Here is a 22,042-nt window from a genome sequence, read left to right as displayed (position 1 = left end):
ACTTTCGCTTTATTTGTTTCTTTCTCTCTCCCTACATCGCTTCTTCCACTTCTCTTTCTCTGTATCACTCTAGGTTCCTTTATTTCTCTCGTATGTCTTTATCTCCTTGCTTTTCCTTTAGTTATTAATCTTTGTTGCTTCTTTAATTTCCCAACGTCAAGGGTAGGGGGGATACGATTTGGGTCCCTAGGCTATCCTTTGTTTTGTACCCTGCTGAACCTTATTATTATTATTATTATTATTATTATTATTATTGTTATTATTATTAACAGTTTTGTTATCATGGTACTTCACTTCCACTAATTGCATGCTTTTTATTAATAACACTTGTAAACTTTAAGATATAGATCTGATTAACATGTTCTTGTGCACTCACAATGTTCATTACTACACTCATGTCCAGTTAGCCGCAGTGAGTTCTTCCAGTCACAAAATCCCTGTATGAAAGAATGCTCGTCATGCTGAAATAGTTTACAACGGATACAGAAAGACTATACATCTGCTTTCTGAATATAGTATCCCCTCTCGTTTTTTTAGATACCGTTTAGGCAACTTACTGAGAAGCATCTGTTTCGTGGCATACCATGTTTGCTCAGGGCAGACACGCTTCGAATTTGAAGAATCTAAGTTTCTGACGTCACGTGTTTTTTTGGTAATTTTGGTAAATGATGTAATCAATGTTATCGGAAGTTAAATTTAACCACAAGGAGGGTTCTGACTGGTTTAATGTACTGGATGATACTACCTCACTATGGAAAATTGGAAGGTTGAAAATCACGGTATAATTCACACGCAGCACTTTGCCTGTTTTTATCACCCATCTGTTACTGTCTTATATATCTAAACTGTAATTACGTGCTACATACATAACAACTAAGAAACAGACATATGATTAGTAACCTTGGCACGACCTAGAAGTTTTCACAAAGTGTCGACATTAAATATTAAGTACCGGTACGGGAAATATAAACCGCGATTGAAATGATTAATGTAATTCGCAGGGGATAAATATTAATCTAGCTGGTACATAACCCACTTTAACATTCCATACCGACCTTTTAAAAAAAATAAAACGACCAACTTCCTGTTTAATTTTTACAAGAAAACTTGAGCATTTATACTCTACATTGATTATTGATTTCTAAGCCCATCAAAATAAGTTCGTATGCAACTTTGAGTCCGTAATACTCATATGTATCTTTGAGTGTAGCATGCGAGGAACTCTCATAAACTTTTCAGCGATTATCGACGTGCTGAAATTGCTTCTTGATGTAATCCCCTCCACCCTTGTGGACGAAGGGTAACGTTGCTACACGAATCTGGGCTCGTAGTTACATTTATGGATTTCTGACTTGCAGAACGACTGCAACAGAGGTAATATCACTCCAGAAGGATAAATTACAGCTTCCTACAAATATTTTTATGCTCTTTCCTTATTATCGGTTTTTATTACACATTTCCTCAATGTTACTTACTGTGGCCTCCATTCTATACTGCTGATATGTCTATACGTAGAATCGACCGTTCTCTGTTCACTCCTGGAACTTTAAATTGTATTTGCAGTCCTCGAGCCATTTCCGGTTAATCGCTACAAAGTGAGTTGCGAGTTTCTTGTTCTAAGCCCACTTTATGCACAGATAGGCTAATCGGGACTGGACCTACAGTTTAAAGTCGGATCCGAACCACTACGTGCCTCCAGTATCGAACCCCTGACCCCTTGATTACAAGGCAACTATGCCATCTTGGAGGCTTAATCGCTGCAAAGAGGATGAAGTATAATTAGATAAAGGAACACTGATAACCATCCGGGTTCGATCCAGGATTAAATCCCCCATGACGCCTGAAATTAGCAACGAATCCTCAGGGAATAATATACTGGATGACAGATGGTTGATAGTACTGAATTTCAAGATCTTGTTGCCAGCATCATTATTTCTACTTCTGTCATAATCGCAACGAGGATGAGATTGGATGACTAGGCTACTATACTCCGTGGCGCATCAGTACACCGCGTTTGATCCGCCCTCTTACTTCCCGTTCTACCAACCGCTCGACAGCTCCTGTGCCCATCAGGAACGAGGAAAATGCCTACTGGACAGCGAGGAGCGAATGGGAAGCAGAGAAGCAGCGCTTACGCGTGCTCTCTTGCCACGTCGTAGTTTAATCCCCACGAAATGCCTTTTTATAGAAGCAGGTTATGCACACTGTTCGTGGGATGGTTGGTGTACTGCACTTATCAGTAGCATGGATCTCCAGCAACGTGTAATTGACAGTATATAGCAACAACGACGGGCGGTTTCTGCTACAAAGGCCAAAGATAAGCAAGCGTGGGAAGAGCAGCAGCTTAGGTGAAACACGTGACCAACGCTTCTAGTAACATTGGCTGTTTAAACTGGAGACTAACGCGTATTAATTAGAATTTTATACAATATATTGAAACACACTGTAATGAAATTACTGGACTCTCTTCTTATAATCATCTCTTTTTACTCATTGCTCACGGTCTGTCTTCAGAATGTAAGCCCTATACCAAATCAGTGTCTGTATCATCAATGTTTGATGTGTTACGAATTGAGACATTTTACAGTTTTCATATGGAAATCTGATTCCATAATAGATTTTGTTGCCATGCAATAGTTATGCTCCTTCTGAGTACATTTTCCAAGAGCTATCGGGGAAATACGAAGATTTGGATACTCTATAGTAGCGCCATCACCGAATATATTGTCCAGCTTTGGTGCGTTCCCAAATTAACCCCTATTTACTTACTTGCAAATAAGAATCAGCGAAATTTGTTATTTGATATGGATTCGGTTTCGCAATTAGTGACAAATTCCTAGCTTCCGAATATGCATTATGAGTAATTTAATCAGCAGCTGAACCAACTATAGATCGACCACAAGGAAAAAAACCTTGGGACGGAAAGTCTCCGCGCAGCTTTCCCTTCTTCCCTCCACCTCGGGCCATAAGGAAGCATGGTCCACTCTCCCCCTCCTCTACTCGCGGGAGTACCGCCCACAGGCGTCGCGGGTCTGCGCAGGTTGTTTTGCTCGTGGTTCCACTATAGTACTGTATTCTTAGGTGATTTCGTCAATGCGACACAGAGTGACGTCCTTGTAGTGGCCAATGGACTCTTTGAATCATGGCGCTGTTAAACCTTCTTAAATTAATCTTGACTCAAAGAAGCACTGCTGTGCTCCAGAGATATGAGGAGATATATTATGAATGTGCTGATGGTGGTATCGTTTGAATTCTGTGTGAATAGCGTGTTGAATTGTCTGTTTTTCTAGTTTGAGATCTAATTAATTGAAGTTTGATTTGAGAATAATAGTTCTAGAGTTACAAGATTAAATCTCTCTATACATTTTACATTTGATATGTGAAAGAGAAAAGTGAAATAAAAACGCTTGTGATTTCCAAAGATGGGTCAGGATGTGAAGGTTAATGAAGAAAATTTAATGCAAGCAATCCAGAGTGATATGAATGTGATTGTACCTGAACAGTTAGCAGAAATGGAAGTTAGTGATAAGACTTCTTTCAAAAGAGGTCGATCTAATGAAGAATGCACGGAACCTGAAGTGGAGAAAAACCCAAAAAATCCGAAAGTAAGTGCAAGTACAAAGGTTGCTGTTGCTAAATATAGAAATGAGGCATATGATATGTCTTTATATTATGAGGGACATCAAGGCCCATATATCGTGTTGGTGGACAGTACATTACCTGGATCACAGAGCTTGAGTACGGTAAAATTAGGTTATAATTTGTGTAAGGAGAAGGTTGATGTTGAATTTGTTAAACAAAGTGGTTTGAAGCAGGCAAAATTGACATTTCGCACAGCATATGATGCAAATAAATTTGCTAAAAATGAATTCATCAAGGAAAAATACCATTTAGAAGCCAGAATTCCTAAAGGTCTTTTAGTGAGAGAAGGATTAATATATGGTGTACCTACCGACATCCCAGTAGACGAGATAATCGAAGACATTAGAGCTGAAGTTCCAATAATAGATGTAATAAGGATGAAGAAAACTTTTTTCAATGAAGAGGGGGAAGTAAGGCAATAACCTACTAAACTGATTAGTGTAACATTTCAATCTCAACAGTTACCAAAAGAAGTGAAGTTGTGGAGACAAATATTTGAAGTGGAGCCAAAAGTAAGATCTGTGATTTTATGCAATAAATGTTTCCGTTTCTCACACACACAAACACAGTGTAAATCCTCTCCCGTGTGTTATAGATGCGGTCAAGCGGAACATGGAATTTGCAATGCCAGTCCTAAATGTATTAATTCCAAAGGAAACCACTTATCTACGGATAAGTCTTGTGTAAGGTGGGAGCAAGAGAGAGAAATACAAAGGCTGATTGCTTATAACAACATCTCCTATCAAGATGCAAGGAAACAAGTACTTTTTGGAATTGATCCACGAAATGAACAGCGAACATATGCGACCTCTGCTAAAGACTTTCCTAAATTGCTAGAGATAAGAAAGGAATCAATAAACAAGGAAAGCCCTTGCACATCAGAAAGTCCTACTACGATCAGATTAAATTCTGTTACAGATTGGGAAAATAGAAGAAATGACACATATCTGAGTAATCTCTGTTGGAAGAAAGTGCCACCAGAATCTGACCGGTCTTATGAAAGTTTTAAAAAACAACACGGGGAAAATTTTAGACTGCATTCTGCTTCACAATTGAGGAAAACAATTAAACCTGTTTTGATAAAGGACAAAAATAAACACAAGGATCCACAAATTGCGTCAACATCATCAGCAGTGGCTCATACAAGTGAACCTGTGAGATTCGATTGGACGCCGGACAACAGCGGAGAGTCCTTCTCAGAAAGAATCGCTAGTAAATCTGCTACATCTAATAGCTGAAGTAACCACAACAATTTCAGTGAGTGATGATTTATTATATATTAGGAAAATAATCTTAAAATGTAACGAAATTTCTGTACAAATTTTAAAACTAATTCAAGACTTACAAGATTTCGGGGACACCCCTTAATTTAAAACAACAATGTGTTACCAGCAAAGAAAATACTTGCCATTAATAATACAATGGAATTTAAGATCCTTCTCTGCAAGGAAACTTCAATTAATTAAATTAATAGATGAGTGTCACCCGTTAATTATTTGCGTTAGTAAGGTATGGGGTTTAAAATCAGAAAATATTCATATTGCTCACTATCATAGTATATTAAATGATTATAATGTGGGAAATAAGGGTGTGGGAATTTTTGTTCATGAAAGTGTACCATTTCAACAAATTCAGTTTAATTCAACACATGATTTATTTTCCAAATATAATGTAGAAGTGGTCGGTATAAAAATTCAGTTAAAGAACTTACTTTATAATATTATTAGCTTGTATATTCCATCTCATTATACTTCGCAACAAATACAGAGCTCTCATCTAAATTCTCTTATATCTGGCTTTCAACATCCCTTTATCATAACAGGAGATTTTTATTGTCATAATACATTGTGGGGTGATCATAGAATTGATATTTTGGGAAAGAAAGTTGTAGATTGGATGTATTATAATAACTTGACAGTTATAAATGATGGATCTCCAACACATGTTCCACCAAATGGAAATAATATGTCCTCTATTGATCTAACTTTAATATCTGATAATCAGTGTTTTGATTTTGTGTGGGATATAGACTTTGATTTACGAACTAGTGATCATTTTCCATGTTTCATCACGCTAACATTATCTCAAAAATTTCCAAAATTAATAAAACAAAAAACAATTCGTAAGTGGAGCGTAAAGAGGGCAGATTGGATGAAATATAATTCAGTTTTAGACTTAAAATTTTCAGCTAAAGAATATCAAAACCAATATACTGTACAATATGAAAAATTTGTGGATATAATAACTCAAGTTATAGATTATGCCTGTCCCCGACTAAAACCGCAATATGATCGAAATCTTCCTAAAATAGATTGGTGGAATGAAGAATGTTTTCAAGCAAAAAGGAAGCGAATACAAGCATTGAAACAATTTGAAACGAACTACTGAAAAATCTAGAAAAGGTATATATAAAGGCTAAGAGATTTTCATGGCAAAAATATTCCGAAGAAATAAACCCTAACACAAAATTAGACGTCATATGGCGCAAGTTCAGATCACTTAGAAAATCACATGTAAGTCGGACTTTACCTTTGTCCACTGAATGGAAAACCGATTTTATTAATAAAGTCATTCCTACACCCTTTACATCAGACTGTGAACCTCCTAATATATTCTACACGTTCTCATCTACATCAAAATACTCAAAGGGATTCACATCCTCTATCACTGTAAATGAAATTCATGAAATTCTTCAAGGGTCTAAAGATTCTGCTCCTGGCATTGATGGAATTACGTATTCTATGGTACAAAACCTTCCACAGAATGCACTAAGCATGTTATGTAAAATTTTCAATCAAATATTCCTATCGGGTAAAATTCCCGTTGCATGGACCTCTCAAATTATTATACCAATTCTAAAACCAGGGAAAAATCCTTCGTTGGGTCAGTCATATCGCCCAATAGCTCTAAGTTCAGTACTGGCAAAAATTTTCGAGAAGCTTTTATTAAAAAGATTAGAGTGGTTTATGGAAGGTCAAAAGGTATTTTCTCCCAGACAAATGGGATTTCGTAAAGGTTATGGAACCCAGGATGCATTAGTAACATTATCTTCTCATATTTATAGCGTTATTAAAAGAAACCAATCAGTACTTTCAGCCTTTATTGATATTCAAAGTGCATATGACAACGTAGATATTACTGTTCTATTGAGACAACTACAATTACTAAAAGTGCCACATTGTATACTCATAATGACATGGAAATTGTTATCTAAAAGACAACTTTATTTTCATTTTATCACATATATACAGATGGGTCTAAAACTGAAAGTGGAGTAGGAGCAGCTCTTTATGATACTGAAAGAAATATATCAAAAATGTTTAGGTTACCAGTGGAGGCATCCATATTTACAGCAGAAATATATGCTGTATATCAAGCTTTGATTTATATTGGTACAGTTCCTGAACAGAAATTTCTAATACTAGTTGATTCGCAAAGTGTTTTACAAGCAATACAATCTAATTATAAAAACTTATTTAAAATATCACCATATGTCATCAATTGTATTCGTGCAACTAATAGATTAATAAGCAATGGAAAAGTAGTTCATTATGTGTGGGTAAAATCACACATTAATATTTACGGAAATGAACAAGCAGACGGATATGCAAAACAAGCTGCTCAATTGAATGAAACAATCCAGTTACCATTGCATTACACAGATCTTTTGCCAAGGATTAAGAAGAAAATTTTTGAAGAATGGAACTTATGGTGTAATAATTCATTACAAAGTGTTGGTGAAAGTTATCGTCCTTATGTTGATTACACTAGGAAAAAACCTTGGTTTTATAATTGTAAAGGTTCAAGAAATGCAATTGTTTTAATAAATAGACTAAGAAGTGGTCACGCGAGAACATATCATAATTTATTTCAAATACACATTTTGAAATCTCCGAATTGTGACTGTGGTGATTTTAGGGGTGATGCTCATCATATTATTTCGGAATGTTCAATTCACTCAGAGAAAAGAAAGACCTTATATAAAACTTTGTCAAAAATTAATGTTCCTTTTCCCATTAATATGACTTCAATGTTGTATGCTCCAGATGTTAGAATTGGATATGTTATACTTGCTTTTTTGAGAAAAGCTGATATAAAATTCTAATAATTTTTTGTTACTGAATGAGTTAATGTAGTTATATAAAATTGTAAAACTGTAAAACTGCTCAGAAATGTGTTGGGTAAGCCTTTCACAGGAAATGGTAAGAACACTGGCCTTTGGCAAGAGGTGACGAGAGGCCAAGCGAGGGTTTAAATAGGTGCGCATGAGAGCGACACGAGGTCTTTTAATCTGGAATCATCTGAGAAGCAGGAGCTACTGGTCTTATTTCTAAACCGAACAGGGTAAGCTAGTCTACACCATTCTGCCATTCGCATTGCTTACTTCAGTCTAAAACGAATCATGAGTCTATTTTAATGATAAGTTAAATATTTGTACCTACCCATTCAGGGCTGTCTCTACCATCAACAAGTATTAATCGGGAGGGGCAAGTTACATCCCTATTTAAGATCCCCGCGTTCAGGTTGGAACGCTACGAAGCTGTAAGACCAATAAATCTTCGTTGAGTTGAGTTGTGCTCCAGATGTTAGAATTGTATACGTTATAGGCTACTTGCTTTTTTGAGAAAAGCTGATATAAAATTATAATATATTTCTGTTACTAAATGAGTTAATGTAGTTATATAAAATTGTAATTAAGAGCGTTTTTGAATCTTGTGTGTAAAATTTATATTAAAAATGTATCTTATGTACTTATAATGTATGCTGGACATAAACAGACATCTGTAAAGTTGTAAGTCCAATAAATATTTGTAGAGTTGAGTTGCATTATTGAATATTAGATAACGTGGATAGCTCTATTAGTGATTCTTTGTGAATTGAGTTGAATTGTTTCTTTTTAAATTTAGGAATTAATATTTGAATCTTTTATGTTTGATTTCAAGATAACTGTTGAGATGTTTATTAAAACTCTTTGTTCGTTTCACGTTTGATATGTGAGGGAGAAGAGCGAAATAAAAACTCTTGTGATTTCCTAGCATGGCTCAGGATGTAAAGATTGATGATAAAAATGTAATGCAAGAAATCCAGAGTGAAATGTATGTGATTGTACGTGAACATTTAACGGAAATGGAAGTTAGTGATAAGACATCTTTCAAAAGAGGTCGATCTAATAAAGAATGCACGGAATCTGAAGTGGAGAAAATCCCAAAAAATCCGAAAGTAAGTGCAAGTACGAAGGTTGGTGTTGTCAGTGAGGCATACGAAATGTCTTTATATTATGAGGGACATTAAGGCCCATATATAGTGTTGGTGGACAGTACATTACTTGGATCACAGAGCTTGAATACAGTAAAATTAGGTTACAATTTGTGTAAGGAGAAGGTTGATGTTGAATTCGTTAAACATTTCGCACAGCATATGATGAAAATAAATTTGCTAAAAATGAATTCATCAAGGAAACATACCATTTAGAAGCCAGAATCTCTAAAGGTCTATTAGAGAAGGATTAATATATGGTGTACCTACTGACATTCCAGTAGATGAGATAATTGAATACTTCAGAGCTGAAGTTCCAATATTCTAATAGATGTAACAAAGATGAAGAAAACTTTTTTCAATGAAGAAGGGGAAGTACGCCAAGAACCTATTAAACTGATTAGTGTAACATTTCAAGCACTACAGTTACCAAAAGAAGTGAAGTTGTGGAACCAAATATTTGAAGCGAAGCCAAAAGTAAGATCTGTGATTTTATGCAAGGAATGTTTCCGTTTCTCACACACACAAACACAATGTAAATCATCTCCCGTGTGTTATAGATGCGGTCAAGCGGCACATGGAATCTTCAATGCCAGTCCTAAATGCATAAATTGCAAGGGAATCCACTTATCTACCGATAAGTCTTGTGTAAGATGGGAGCAAGAGAGAGAAATACAAAGGCTGATTGCTTGTAACAACATTTCCTATCAAGATGCAAGGAAACAAGTACTTTTTGGAATTGATCCACGATATGAACAGCCAACATATGCGACCTCGGTTAAAGACTTTCCTAAACTGTTAGAGATGAGAAAAGGATCAAAACACATCTCTTGCACATCAGAAAGTCCTACTACAAATAGATTCAATTCCGTTACAGATTGGGATAATAGAAGAAATGACACATATCTGAGTAACCTCTGTTGGAAGAAAGTGCCACCTGAATCTGACCGGTCTTATGAAAGTTTTAAAAAACAATACGGGAAAAATTTCCGACTGCATTCTACAAGTACTTCACAACTGAGGAAAACAATTAAACCTGTTTTGATGAAGACAAAGATAAACACAAGGATCCACAAATTGCGTCAACATCGGCAGTGGCTAATTCAAGTGAACCTGTGAGCACGTGTTCGTCTAAGGAACAGGATAGAAAATCAGATTCAATTGGAAACCGGAATAGAGCAGAGAGCCCTTCTCGGAAAGAATCGCTGAAAATCTGCTACATCTTATAGCTGAACTTACCTCAACAATTTCAGTGAGTGATGATGTATTATACAGGGTGACTGCTAATTAGATGTATTCCCTGAAAGGGGTTAAAGTAGAGACAATTTGAAATAAATTTTACCATATGATACCCCGTCCGAAAATTAGTAGTTTTCCAGATAATCGAATTTCAATTGTTTTTTTTTTTTTAAAAAATGACAATTTTCCACATAAAAAGATGAATTGAGAAAAAACTGCTCATTGTATGGAACTTATTTAAGCGTTTTCTGATAGCTAACAAATAAGTGGTTTGTTAAAAAAAAAGGTTTTCTCAAATAACAATCACATGTAAGTAACGGGTACAAGAAGAGCTCAGGGAGAGGATCTTAACAGCTGGTAAACACATCAAGGACACCATCACATCACGAGTAAAGAGAACAAATGTCCGTAAAAACCTGCGTGCCTGCATTCGTATCGGAGGTGCCCACTTTGAGCAAGACGTGTAATGTTCTTTAAATGTATTGTTCATTGATTCCATTCACATGAAGATGAATGAAGTATTATTTCTTGTACACAAATGTGTATGTTAGCAACATTTGTACCTTGTTGGATAGCAGATGTCACAAGGAAGTAATTTAAGTAATTTGTACGCTTCGTGTCATACCATTTTTGTTATTAATATGTTGCCAAGTAAACTAAGAGTGCATTTTTTTATCATCACTTGTAAGTTTATACCCACCCGTTACTTACATGTGATTGTTATTTGGGGAAAACTTTTTTTTTTCAACGAACCACTTATTTGTTAGCTATCAGAAAACGCTGAAATAAGTTCCATACAATGAGCAGTTTTTTCTCAATTCATCTTTTTATGTGGAAAATTGTAATTTTTAAAAAAAAACAATTGAAATTCGATTATCTCGAAAACTACTAATTTTCGGACGGGGTATCATATGGTCAAATTTATTTCAAATTGTCTCTACTTTAACCCCTTTCAGGGAATACATCAAATTACCAGTCACCCTGTATATTGGGAAAATTATCTTAATATGTAACGAAATTTCTGTACAAATTTTAAAACTAATTCAAGACTTACAAGATTTCGGTGACACCCCTTAATTAAAACAACAATGTGTTACCAGAAAAGAAAATTCTTGCCATTAAAAATACAATCGAATTTACGATCCTTTTCTGCAAGGAAACTTCAATTAATTAAATTAATAGATGAGTGTCAACCTTTAATTGCATTAGTGAGGTATGGGGTTTAAAATCAGAAAATATTCATATTGCTCACTATCATAGTATATTAAATGGAATGAAGAATGTTTTGAAGCAAAAAGGAAGCGAATACAAGCACTGAAACAATTTGTAAGTGCTCATTCACCTGCGACTTTGATAAATCTAACACGAGCTACTGCGAAATCTAGAAAAGTATATATGAAGGCTAAGAGATTTTCATGGCAAAAATATTGCGAAGAAATAAATCCTAACACAAAATTAGACGTTATATGGCGCAAGTTCAGATCACTTAGAAAAGCACATGCAATTCGGACATTACCTTTGTCCATTGAATGGAACATCGATTTTGTTAATAAAGTAATTCCTACACCCTTTACATCAGCCTGCGAACCTCCTAATACATTCTACACGTTCTCATCTACATCAAAATACTCAAAGGTGTTCTCATCCTCTAACACTGTTAATGACATTCATGAAATTCTTTTAGGGTCTAAAGATTCTGCCCCTGGCATTGATGGAATTACGTATTCTATGGTACGAAATCTTCCACAGAATGCACTAAGCAAAGCATGTTATGTAAAATATTCAATCAAATAGTCCTATCGGGTAAAATTTCCGTTGCATGGACCTCTCAAATTATTATGCCAATTCTAAAACTAGGAAAAACCCTTCGTTGGGTTAGTCATCGCCCAATAGCTCTTAGTTCCGTATTGGCAAAAAAAATCGAGAAGCTTTTATTAAAAAGATTAGAGTGGTTTATGGAAGGTCAAAAGGTATTTTCTCCCAGACAAATGGGATTTCGTAAAGGATATGGAACCCAGGATGCATTAGTAACATTATCTTCTCATATTTATAGCGTTATTAAAAGGAACAAATCAATACTTTCAGCCTTCATTGATATTCAAAGTGCATATGACAATGTAGATATACTATTCCATTGAGACAACTACAATTATAAAAGTGCCACATTCTATACTCATATTGACATGGAAATTGTTATCTAAAAGACAACTTTATTTTCATTTTGGTTCAGAAGTGGTAGGTCCAAAATATATTGGACAAGGACTACCACAGGGAAGTCCTTTTAGCCCATTATTATTTAATGTTTATTTATCAGATATTAAAACAATAATATATTCCCCATTTCAGTTTATACAATATGCTGATGATGTATGTATATATATATTTTGATTTAAAAGATTTCTCAATATTTGAATATAAATTAATATAATTTAGCCAATTGTTAAATGGAAAAAAATTATCAATATCTTTAGAAAATTCCAAAATAATAGTATTTAAGCATAGGGGTCTTCAAAATAATTTCAACATTATTCCTAGGAGATTACAAATTCAAATTATTTCACAAGTAAAATATCTGGGTGTATACTTTGATGCTTCATTGTCATAGCAGTATCAAATAAACATGATGAAAAATAGATCCGATAAAATATTTCATTTATTTAAAGCTATGGCGAATACCAATGGGGAGCACATCCTACCAGCATGCTTATGTTTTATAAGAATTATTATCGAACAGTATTAGATTAGTCTTGTGTAATCTTCCAGTAACAAAACTTTCTCCACTAGAAGTCCAGCAACGAAGAATTCTAAAAAGATGTTTGGGACTGATGAATAGTACTCCTAATATAGTGTTATATATGGAGTCAGTAGAATGTTCGGTTTCTGTCAGGATAAAGTTAATCGCAATAAAAATGTTATTTAAAATTTAACATTCACAATGGCATCCTTTTAATGATGTTTTATTAAATCTTTTAGAGCTGCATGATTCAGGAAAAACCAATGACAAATCAGCTACACTTTGGGTACAACTATTTAGTAAATACCATCATGAATGTAGTCAAGTACTCATAGCAAGAATATTGCCATTGTTCTCGTTAGAATTTCCCACATAACCAATTCAAAATATATATATCCCCAAATATAATCATTCAGTTGAGTTTAGAGAATCTTGGGAAGAATTTTATCACATATATACAGATGGGTCTAAAACTGAAAGTGGACTAGGAGCAGCTCTTTATGATACTGAAAGAAATATATCAAACATGTTTAGGTTACCAGTGGAGGCATCCAGTTTACAACTGAAATATATGCTGTATATAAAGCTTGATTTATATTTGTACAGTTCCTGAAAAGCAATTTCTAATACTAGTAGATTCGCAAAGTGTTTTACAAGCAATACAATCTAATTATAGAAATTTATTTAAAATATCACCATATGTCATCATCAATTGTATTCGTGCAACTAATAGCTTAATTAGCAATGGAAGAATAGTTCATTATGTGTGGGTTGAGACTGTCCTATTCTCAAATTGTCATGTTCAAAGTTAATATTATTTATGTTATTGATGTTGTTTTAACTTATGCATGTTTGTTTTATATATATATTGTTATAATCATCTTATCACGCTGTATAAAATACAAGAAATCAAATTGCTGTAACCATAGCAACGAGAAATAATAAGTACTAAACATGGTGATGGAAGTAGTGAGATTTTCTGCGCCTGTATTGTATTTATTTTAAATATAACGGTTATCGTTAATTACGCAATTTTATTTGCATTGATAATCGTTCTGCAAGTTTAAGCGCAGCGACGGTTATCAAGAGTGGCGACCCAGAAGCCAGGATTGTTCAAAAAGTGTGCAATCTTCTGACAGTGGTAAGAATGTCTGTTGTAATGGAACAGAATTTTTGTCATATGCTGAAGTAAGACTTACGTCACAATCTTCAGTGTGCTTGTATAACGTAACTTCTTAAGTGAATCGTCATATGTGTGAAGATCACAATGGCTGATAAGTTAAAGCAAAGTAAATCTAAATCGTCGCGTAAAGAAACAAACATTCAGGCTAATACAATGACTACTTACTTTGATGCTGGTAATCCCGTAGTCGCTTCCAGTAATGCGAATACTACAGAACATGATGTTTGTTCTACAAAACCCGACAAATTATCTTGTTGTAATGATCCAGACAATGATTTGAGGTATGTTCAGTGTACACAGTGCTCGTCATGGCATCATATATCTTGTCTCAAACTTACAGTCACTCACTGGACGATTTATTCGACTACACTAGAAAATTTTTATTGTAGAGATTGCAAACCAGATTATGATCCTTTTAGTTTGCCAGCTTATCTAGAAACTCTTAACCCGAATTTTGGTGATTTGTTAAGTACTGTTAAGAGTATTCAATTGCTTATGGTAGCTTCTAATGAAGACCTCAAGACGAAACTAGAACAGTCTAATGCTGAAATGAAATCGCAGTTAGAACAGTCTAATGCTGAAATGAAATCTCAGTTAGAAATTTCTATGAAATCACAGTTAGAACATTCTAATGCTGAAATGAAATCTCAGTTAGAAAATTCTATGAAATCACAGTTAGAACAGTGTAATGCTGAAATGAAATCGCAGTTAGAAAATTCTATGAAATCACAGTTAGAACAATCTAATGCTGAAATGAAATTGCAGTTAGAACAGTCTAATGAAGAACTAAAAACACGAATGGATCTTGCTAACCAAGATATGAAATTACAGTTACAGCAATCTAATCAAGAATTTGCAGAGTTTAGTGAGAATATTAAGTCTCAGTTTGAACAATTGGAATTGGATATTTATAGTAACCTAACTTCAAAATTTGAATTGGTCCATCAAGAAATTAATACTGTTAATCAAAGATTAGACAACTTGACTTCCGATGTTAAAACACAACTTGATTCAATAGCTTCCGAATGTGTCAAGAAAAATGAACATTTGGGAAGTATTTTAAATAGCAATATTTCTCAAATCCGAACAGAACAAGACGTTCAAGGTCAACAAATTTTAATAAATAAAGATTTGATTAGTGAATACGATAAATCTATTACAGTATGTTCATCCAAAATAACTGATATTAATAATAGATTGACATCGTTGGAAGTTGCTGGTAAGGAAAATGTACATTTTGGAACGTACCTTATTGATTGTAATAACAGGTTTCAACATATAGAATCTCGTATTGATGTTTTGCAAACTAATTATGCAAATTTTCAACGCAACACAAAAGGAAATTTGAAACCTCCCCTTGCACAAAATAGTTCTCAAACTAAGACATCGCGTGAAAGGGCTAGAAATGCAGTTGACTCGGGGGTGACTAATTCATCTACTTATTCATCTGATGAATCTTTAACAACCCATGTGAAAACAACGTTCGATGAACCGCATGTTCGAAATCGTGTTCGCTGGAAGCGAAACAAAAGATTTATTCCAACCTGCAATGAGGAACATTATCGAAATAATATGTCACCTAATAGTGTACAGTTTAAGGATACAAGTAATTATGCGATTAACAATATGCAGACAACTTCTAGATTGAATTCTACCGTTACAAATATTGATAAACATTCCAATGTTGAACAATGTTGTTCTGCTGATGGTGAAAATAGTTACATAAATCAAATGTTTACATACTCGCAAGAACCTAACCTCCCTGCCGTTCATCATAGTAATGTCCCTGGTGAAACGTGTGGGTTTCGTCATATTTCTTCCTTGCAAAATGAAGCTTGCAGACCATGGTTTCAAGGTGAAAGGCGTAATGCAAATTTCATGATTGGCACAAGTTGTCCAAATGCTGAAATTGGTGTTAATGAGTCAAATACAAATAACAATTACTGTGATAATCCACAAAGTCAGTTTGATCGTTGTATTTCTCCAACGTCTTTACCTGTAATTACTGTTGGGGATAGAGGAAACAGATATGTAAAGATAAATGAACTGTCTCATTTACCCAAATTTTCTGGGAAAATAGAAGACCAATCGGCTCGAGAATATCTAGAACATCTTAATTCTATGCTTGATCTTATGGGCATTCCAATTAACAAAAGGCTACAGAGTATTCAGCAGTGTTTCACCAACAGAGCTGCGTACTGGTATAGAACTCACAAACGTATGTTTTCTTCATATGATCATTTTCAAAGAGAATTCATGAAGCAATTTGCAAGTCCGGAAATAATGCAGTCTCAGTTATCAGTATTAAGGAACAGGAAGTATGATCTTACAGTACATGGTGATTTAGAAAGCTTTGCGTTGAAAACATATTCAAATTATTGCAATTTAGTTGAGAACCCAAACGAATTGGATGTTATTCAATTAGTTATTAGCCAGTTACCAAATAATATAGCTAATAACATAACTTGTCATGAGATACGTTCTATGGACCAGTTAACAACTATGTTAAGGAAATTAGATGTTGTCCGAACTAGTAGAAGAGGACTTATTTTCTTACCGGAAGAAACCGATAATAGTAGTAAGGTTAAACCGAACAAGAATCCTGACAGTATGAAATCAAAATTTAGTGTCAAGCAAATAAATGTTAAACACACCAAAAACACTTGCTCATCTTCTACTCAGACTTCGTCGATGGATGCTCAAGTACCTTTTACTAATGAATTTGGCAATGCTAATTCAAGATATGGACAGTTTAGAGGTAGCAATGGTAGTTTTAGAGGACGTAGAAATAATCGTGGCTATTCAGGATTTACATATAATAACAGAAATAATTTCAGATTCCAAAGAAATAATGCATACTCTGGTATTTCCGGTGACATTACAAATAGGAATTATAATCAGGATGCTATAACTTCTCAGTTACCTAACGGTAGTCAGAATGGAAGAATTTTCTACAATAGGCAAGCGCAGTATTCAAGTGAGCCTGCTCTTGCTCCTACTTACAGTCAACCTGTTAATGTGACTTCATTACAACCACAAAATGCATCTACAACTTCTGGAACATCAAATTCAACTTCTGGAAATGTATCAAGGACCTTTACACAACAATCTGGTATTGGAACATCTTACCAATCAACAACAAATTTAAATTAAAGGAGCGGATGGAAGTGCCTCGTTCACTCTGCTTTCTTTCAGAGAGGCCAAATTTGAACAAACGAAATTCATTTCAAACACAGGAAATTATGAATGTACGTGATGATAAAGACTTAATATCGGAACCACTACAAGTGAATTTTTTATTGGAATGGTTTGAAGAAGAACCTGAATGGACTGTTAGTGATTATGATATTCCGGTTCCATTAACTGAAGTTCCAGTTATTCATGGAATTATTTGTCAAATACCTGTAGTTTGTATTATAGATTCTGGAAGTCAAGCAAATGTTCTAAATTTTGACGTTTGGTGTAAACTATCGTCTTTGATTGGCAACATTAAACTGGATAACGTGGAAGATGTAAAACTCACCGGTTTCGCTGGATCCAAGAAGTGTAAAGTTGTTGGCAGTAAAATTATTAATCTGCAGATAAAGCACGAATACTTTTCTATGGAATTTTTTGTTCTAAAAGAGTTGAATGCCGATGTCATTTTAGGAGTTCCATTTTTGAGGAAATATAAAGCTGTAATTGATTTTAAAGAAGGGAATGTAAGTTTGCTAAATGATAAAGGAAAGGAAATTTCCTCTGTTTTAACTCAGCAATGTTCTTCTACAGAAGATTTGAAGTATTGTACAAAGTCTAACTTTTGTTCCGAAGATACATTAAATGATAATGAAAGTTATTCATGTAGATTGTTACGTGATGCGTCAACTTTGAATGATGATGTAGAATATATGCCAGCTAAGAAGTCCATTTATGAGTCTGTTTTTAGAAATGATAATTTAGACAATTTGCAGAAAGCTGATTTATTCAAACTTCTGTCGTATTATCACGTACAATTTTCAGATAAACCTAGAAAAGCAATTGTTGAACCTTACAAGATTCAATTAGATACTGTAACACCTATTACAAGCACACCTTATCCCATACCAATATCAAGGAGACTACCTTTAGAGGAAGAGCTTTCCAAGTGGGAGAAGTGGGGAATTATTTACCAGGATTCTTCACCATATCTTAACCCTCTACATATAGTGCCAAAGCAAGGAGGTCTTTGGAGACCTGTGATCGATTTTAGGAAACTAAATCAACATGTTATCTCTCCACAAGTGAGAGTAGAAGCAATCAACGAACTGTTACAGAGGTTCCTAGGATGTGTTTATTTTTCTTCAATTGATTTATCATGCGGTTATTTTCAAATACCGTTGACTGAAGATTCATATCCTTACACAGCTTTTTCTTATAGAGGCAGACAATATCTTTTCCGCTATCTTCCCTTTGGGATTCGATCAGCAGTCTCAGTGTTCCAGGATAGGATGAATAAAATATTCTCCACCGATTGCAGAAATTTTGTTGTTTGTTATTTGGATGATATTCTAATTTTCAGCAAAAATTGGTCTCAACATATGCAACATGTAGCACTAGTTTTACAAAAGATAAAGGGTGTCAATATGTCTATTAAATTTTCCAAATGTAAGTTTGCTTACAAAGAAATCTGCTTCCTTGGACACATAGTGTCCGGTGATAAAATTATGGTTGATCCTGCAAAGAATTCAGCAATTATTAATTTTCCAATTCCAACTAACAAACGCTCCTTGAGAAGATTCTTAGGATTGGCTAATTGGAGGCGAAAGTTTATTGAAGGATTTGCTGAAATGGCACAGCCTTTGTATGATCTGTTGAAAAAGGAATCAAAATGGCAATGGAATGATGTTCATGCTTCAGTTTTTGAAAACCTCCGAAAGTTACTGACATCTCCAAAGGCTTTGTATCAACCAGATTTCACGAAGCCTTTCAATGTCAACACAGACGGTTCGAAGAAAGGAATAGGAGCTGTTCTATGGCAAGAATCAACTGAAAATTCTGAAGAAGGACCACGTATAATTCAATACGTTAGCAGATCTCTTAAAGGCAATGAGTTATCATACAATACTCACGAGATTGAATGCTTAGCGATATTATTTGCTTTTGAAAAATTCTACATTTACATAGCTGGAACTAAAGTGAAATTGTTTACCGATCACCAATCTTTGTCTTGGCTAGAATCTACTAAAACTTTGAATCCACGATTAAATCGTTGGAGTTTGAAATTACAAATGTTTGATTATAATGTATATCACGTGCCGGGAAAATCTAATGAAGCTGCAGATGCTTTAAGCAGATATCCTGATTTAAGTACAGGTTTTCCAACTCTATCAGAACTATATGTAAATAACATAAGTCTTGATTTTCTTGATGAAGATAGTGTAACATTTTGGCAAGAAAGTCAAAATTCGGATTCTTATTGCAGCGCCATTCTACGAAAGTTACAAAATGGGAATTTGTCACAGAATATAAAAAGGCAATATTCGATTCAAGATAATATATTATTCCTGAAACATTTGAAAGAAGACAAGTGGAAACTTGTAGTACCTATTATTGTTGTACCCAAAATTCTTCATAAATTACATGACTTACAAGGTCATTTTGGATACTATAAACTATTTAGTAAGTGCAGAAGTTTATATTATTGGCCTAAAATGAAAGTTAGTATCAAGCAGTATTTGAACGACTGTCTAACATGCGCAAAAACTAAACAAGTTCACACAAAAATTAGTAAGGATGCTTTGCATGTATATTCTACTACTCCACATGATATGTTATCAATAGATCTTGTTGGACCGTTACCCAAATCACAAGGATATAGTTACATATTAACAATAGTTGACACGATGTCCAAATTTTTAATGGCTTATCCGTTAAGGAAGGCAACGTCACGTGAAATAATTAACGAATTCAAGCTCCAGTATTTTTACCACTATCCACCATGTAAGGCAATATTATCAGATAATGGTTCCCAATTTAAATCACAAGAGTGGAAGTTATATATGGATGACTGTAACATAAAACATATCACCACATCAGTTTATTCGCCTTTCGCAAATCCTGTGGAAAGGTACAACAAAGAGTTAATACGATTGTTACGATTATATACTTCGCAAAATCATCAGGACTGGGTAAAATATTTGAATCATGTAACAGGACTTCTAAATAATTCAGTTTCGGAAATAACAGGTTTCACACCTAGTGAACTTTTCCTTCATCACGAATTAAAAGATTCATTTCTCAATCAAATTAACTGGCCAGATGATTTAAAGTTTGTGCCCTGGAAACACAAGTGTTTTATCGCCAAAGCACGTATTAAGGAAAGATATAAGTCCAAACCTATTGAGTGTGATGCAAATAAATTGCAGATTGTCCCAGGTGATATTGTTTTAGTGAAAAATCATGAACATAGTAGTGCAATTAACAAGAAAATTCATAAGTTTATGGAATTATGGCTTGGACCCTATGTAGTTGATGCTGTGAAAAACAATTATACAATTTTGATGTCTATGGACGGAAAGAAGATAACAACAAGGCAGAACTTGTCAAATATCAAGAAATTTAATTGTTCTGATGAAAAGAAGGAAGAATTGCTTAAACTAATGTAATTGTCATGAAGTGATGCATAAGTAGCTGTAAATTCGAAAACTAAGATGACATTTTCAGAACTTTAGTAAAAAGAGTATTGTAAATTTGTGAATTGGTTCATCATGTCAAGTAAACTCTTTCATTATCCTCACGAGTGTATATTAAAGGCAGGACCCAAATCTTATATATTATATATTAAAAAAAAATGTTATCTTCATTTTTTTTACCAGGAGAAGGGGAGAGATTGAGACTGTCCTATTCTCAAATTGTCATGTTCAAAGTTAATATTATTTATGTTATTGATGTTGTTTTAACTTATGCATGTTTGTTTTATATATATATTGTTATAATCATCTTATCACGCTGTATAAAATACAAGAAATCAAATTGCTGTAACCATAGCAACGAGAAATAATAAGTACTAAACATGGTGATGGAAGTAGTGAGATTTTCTGCGCCTGTATTGTATTTATTTTAAATATAACGGTTATCGTTAATTACGCAATTTTTTTTGCATTGATAATCGTTCTGCAAGTTTAAGCGCAGCGACGGTTATCAGGGTAAAATCACATATTAATACTTACGGAAATGAACAAGCAGACAGATATGCAAAACAAGCTGCTCATATGAATGAAACAATCCAGTTACCATTACATTACACCGGGTTCGAATCCCGCTCGGGCTTGGTTGTTTGTGAATGTCCATTCATCAATTTCATCATTTCATCACTCATACCCATCTTCGCAAATTAGCCAAGAGGCACAAAACGCGAAGTAAAATAAACTAAATCAATCAAATCATTACATTATACAGATCTTTTGCCGAGGTTTAAGAAGAATTTTTTTCAAGAATGGAAATTATGGTGTAATAATTCATTAGAAAGTGTTGGTGAAAGCTATCGTCCTTATGTTGATTACACTAGGAAAAACCTTGGTTTTATAATTGTAAAGGATCAAGAAATGCAATTGTTTAATATATAGATTAAGAAGTGGTCACGCGAAAACATATCATCATTTATTTAAAATACATATTTTAAGATCGCCGAATTGTGACTGTGGCGATTTAAGGGCGATGCTCATCATATTATTTTGGAATGTCCAATTCACTCAGAGAAAGGAAAGACTTTTTACAAAAGATTGTCAAAAGTAATGTTCCTTTTCCCATTAATATGACTTCAAAGTTGTATGCTCCAGATGTTAGTATTGGATATGTTATACTTGCTTTTTTGAGAAAAGCTGATAAAAAATTCTAATATATTTTTGTTACTGAATGAGTTAATGTAGTTATATAGAATTGTATTTAAAAGCGTTTTTAAACTTTGTGTGTAAAATGTATATTAAAAATGTATCTTATGTACTTATAATGTATGCTGAGCATAAACAGCC

The 22,042-nt window shown here is 34.2% G+C and overlaps 1 protein-coding gene across 11 annotated transcripts in view; it reads left to right on the top strand.

Moving 5' to 3' along the window:
• The window catches only part of LOC145998865 (band 7 protein AGAP004871), a 280,450-nt gene that overhangs the window by 35,478 nt on the left and 222,930 nt on the right, over nt 1-22,042 (top strand). The gene's annotated exons all lie outside the window — the stretch shown is intronic.

Source organism: Lepisma saccharinum, chromosome 14 (genome assembly GCF_977018435.1).
Source record: "Lepisma saccharinum chromosome 14, izLepSacc3.1, whole genome shotgun sequence".
NCBI classification, from domain to species: Eukaryota; Metazoa; Arthropoda; class Insecta; order Zygentoma; family Lepismatidae; genus Lepisma; species Lepisma saccharinum.
Note: the sequence above shows the minus strand (reverse complement) of the source record. Positions and strands in the feature narration are given on the sequence as shown.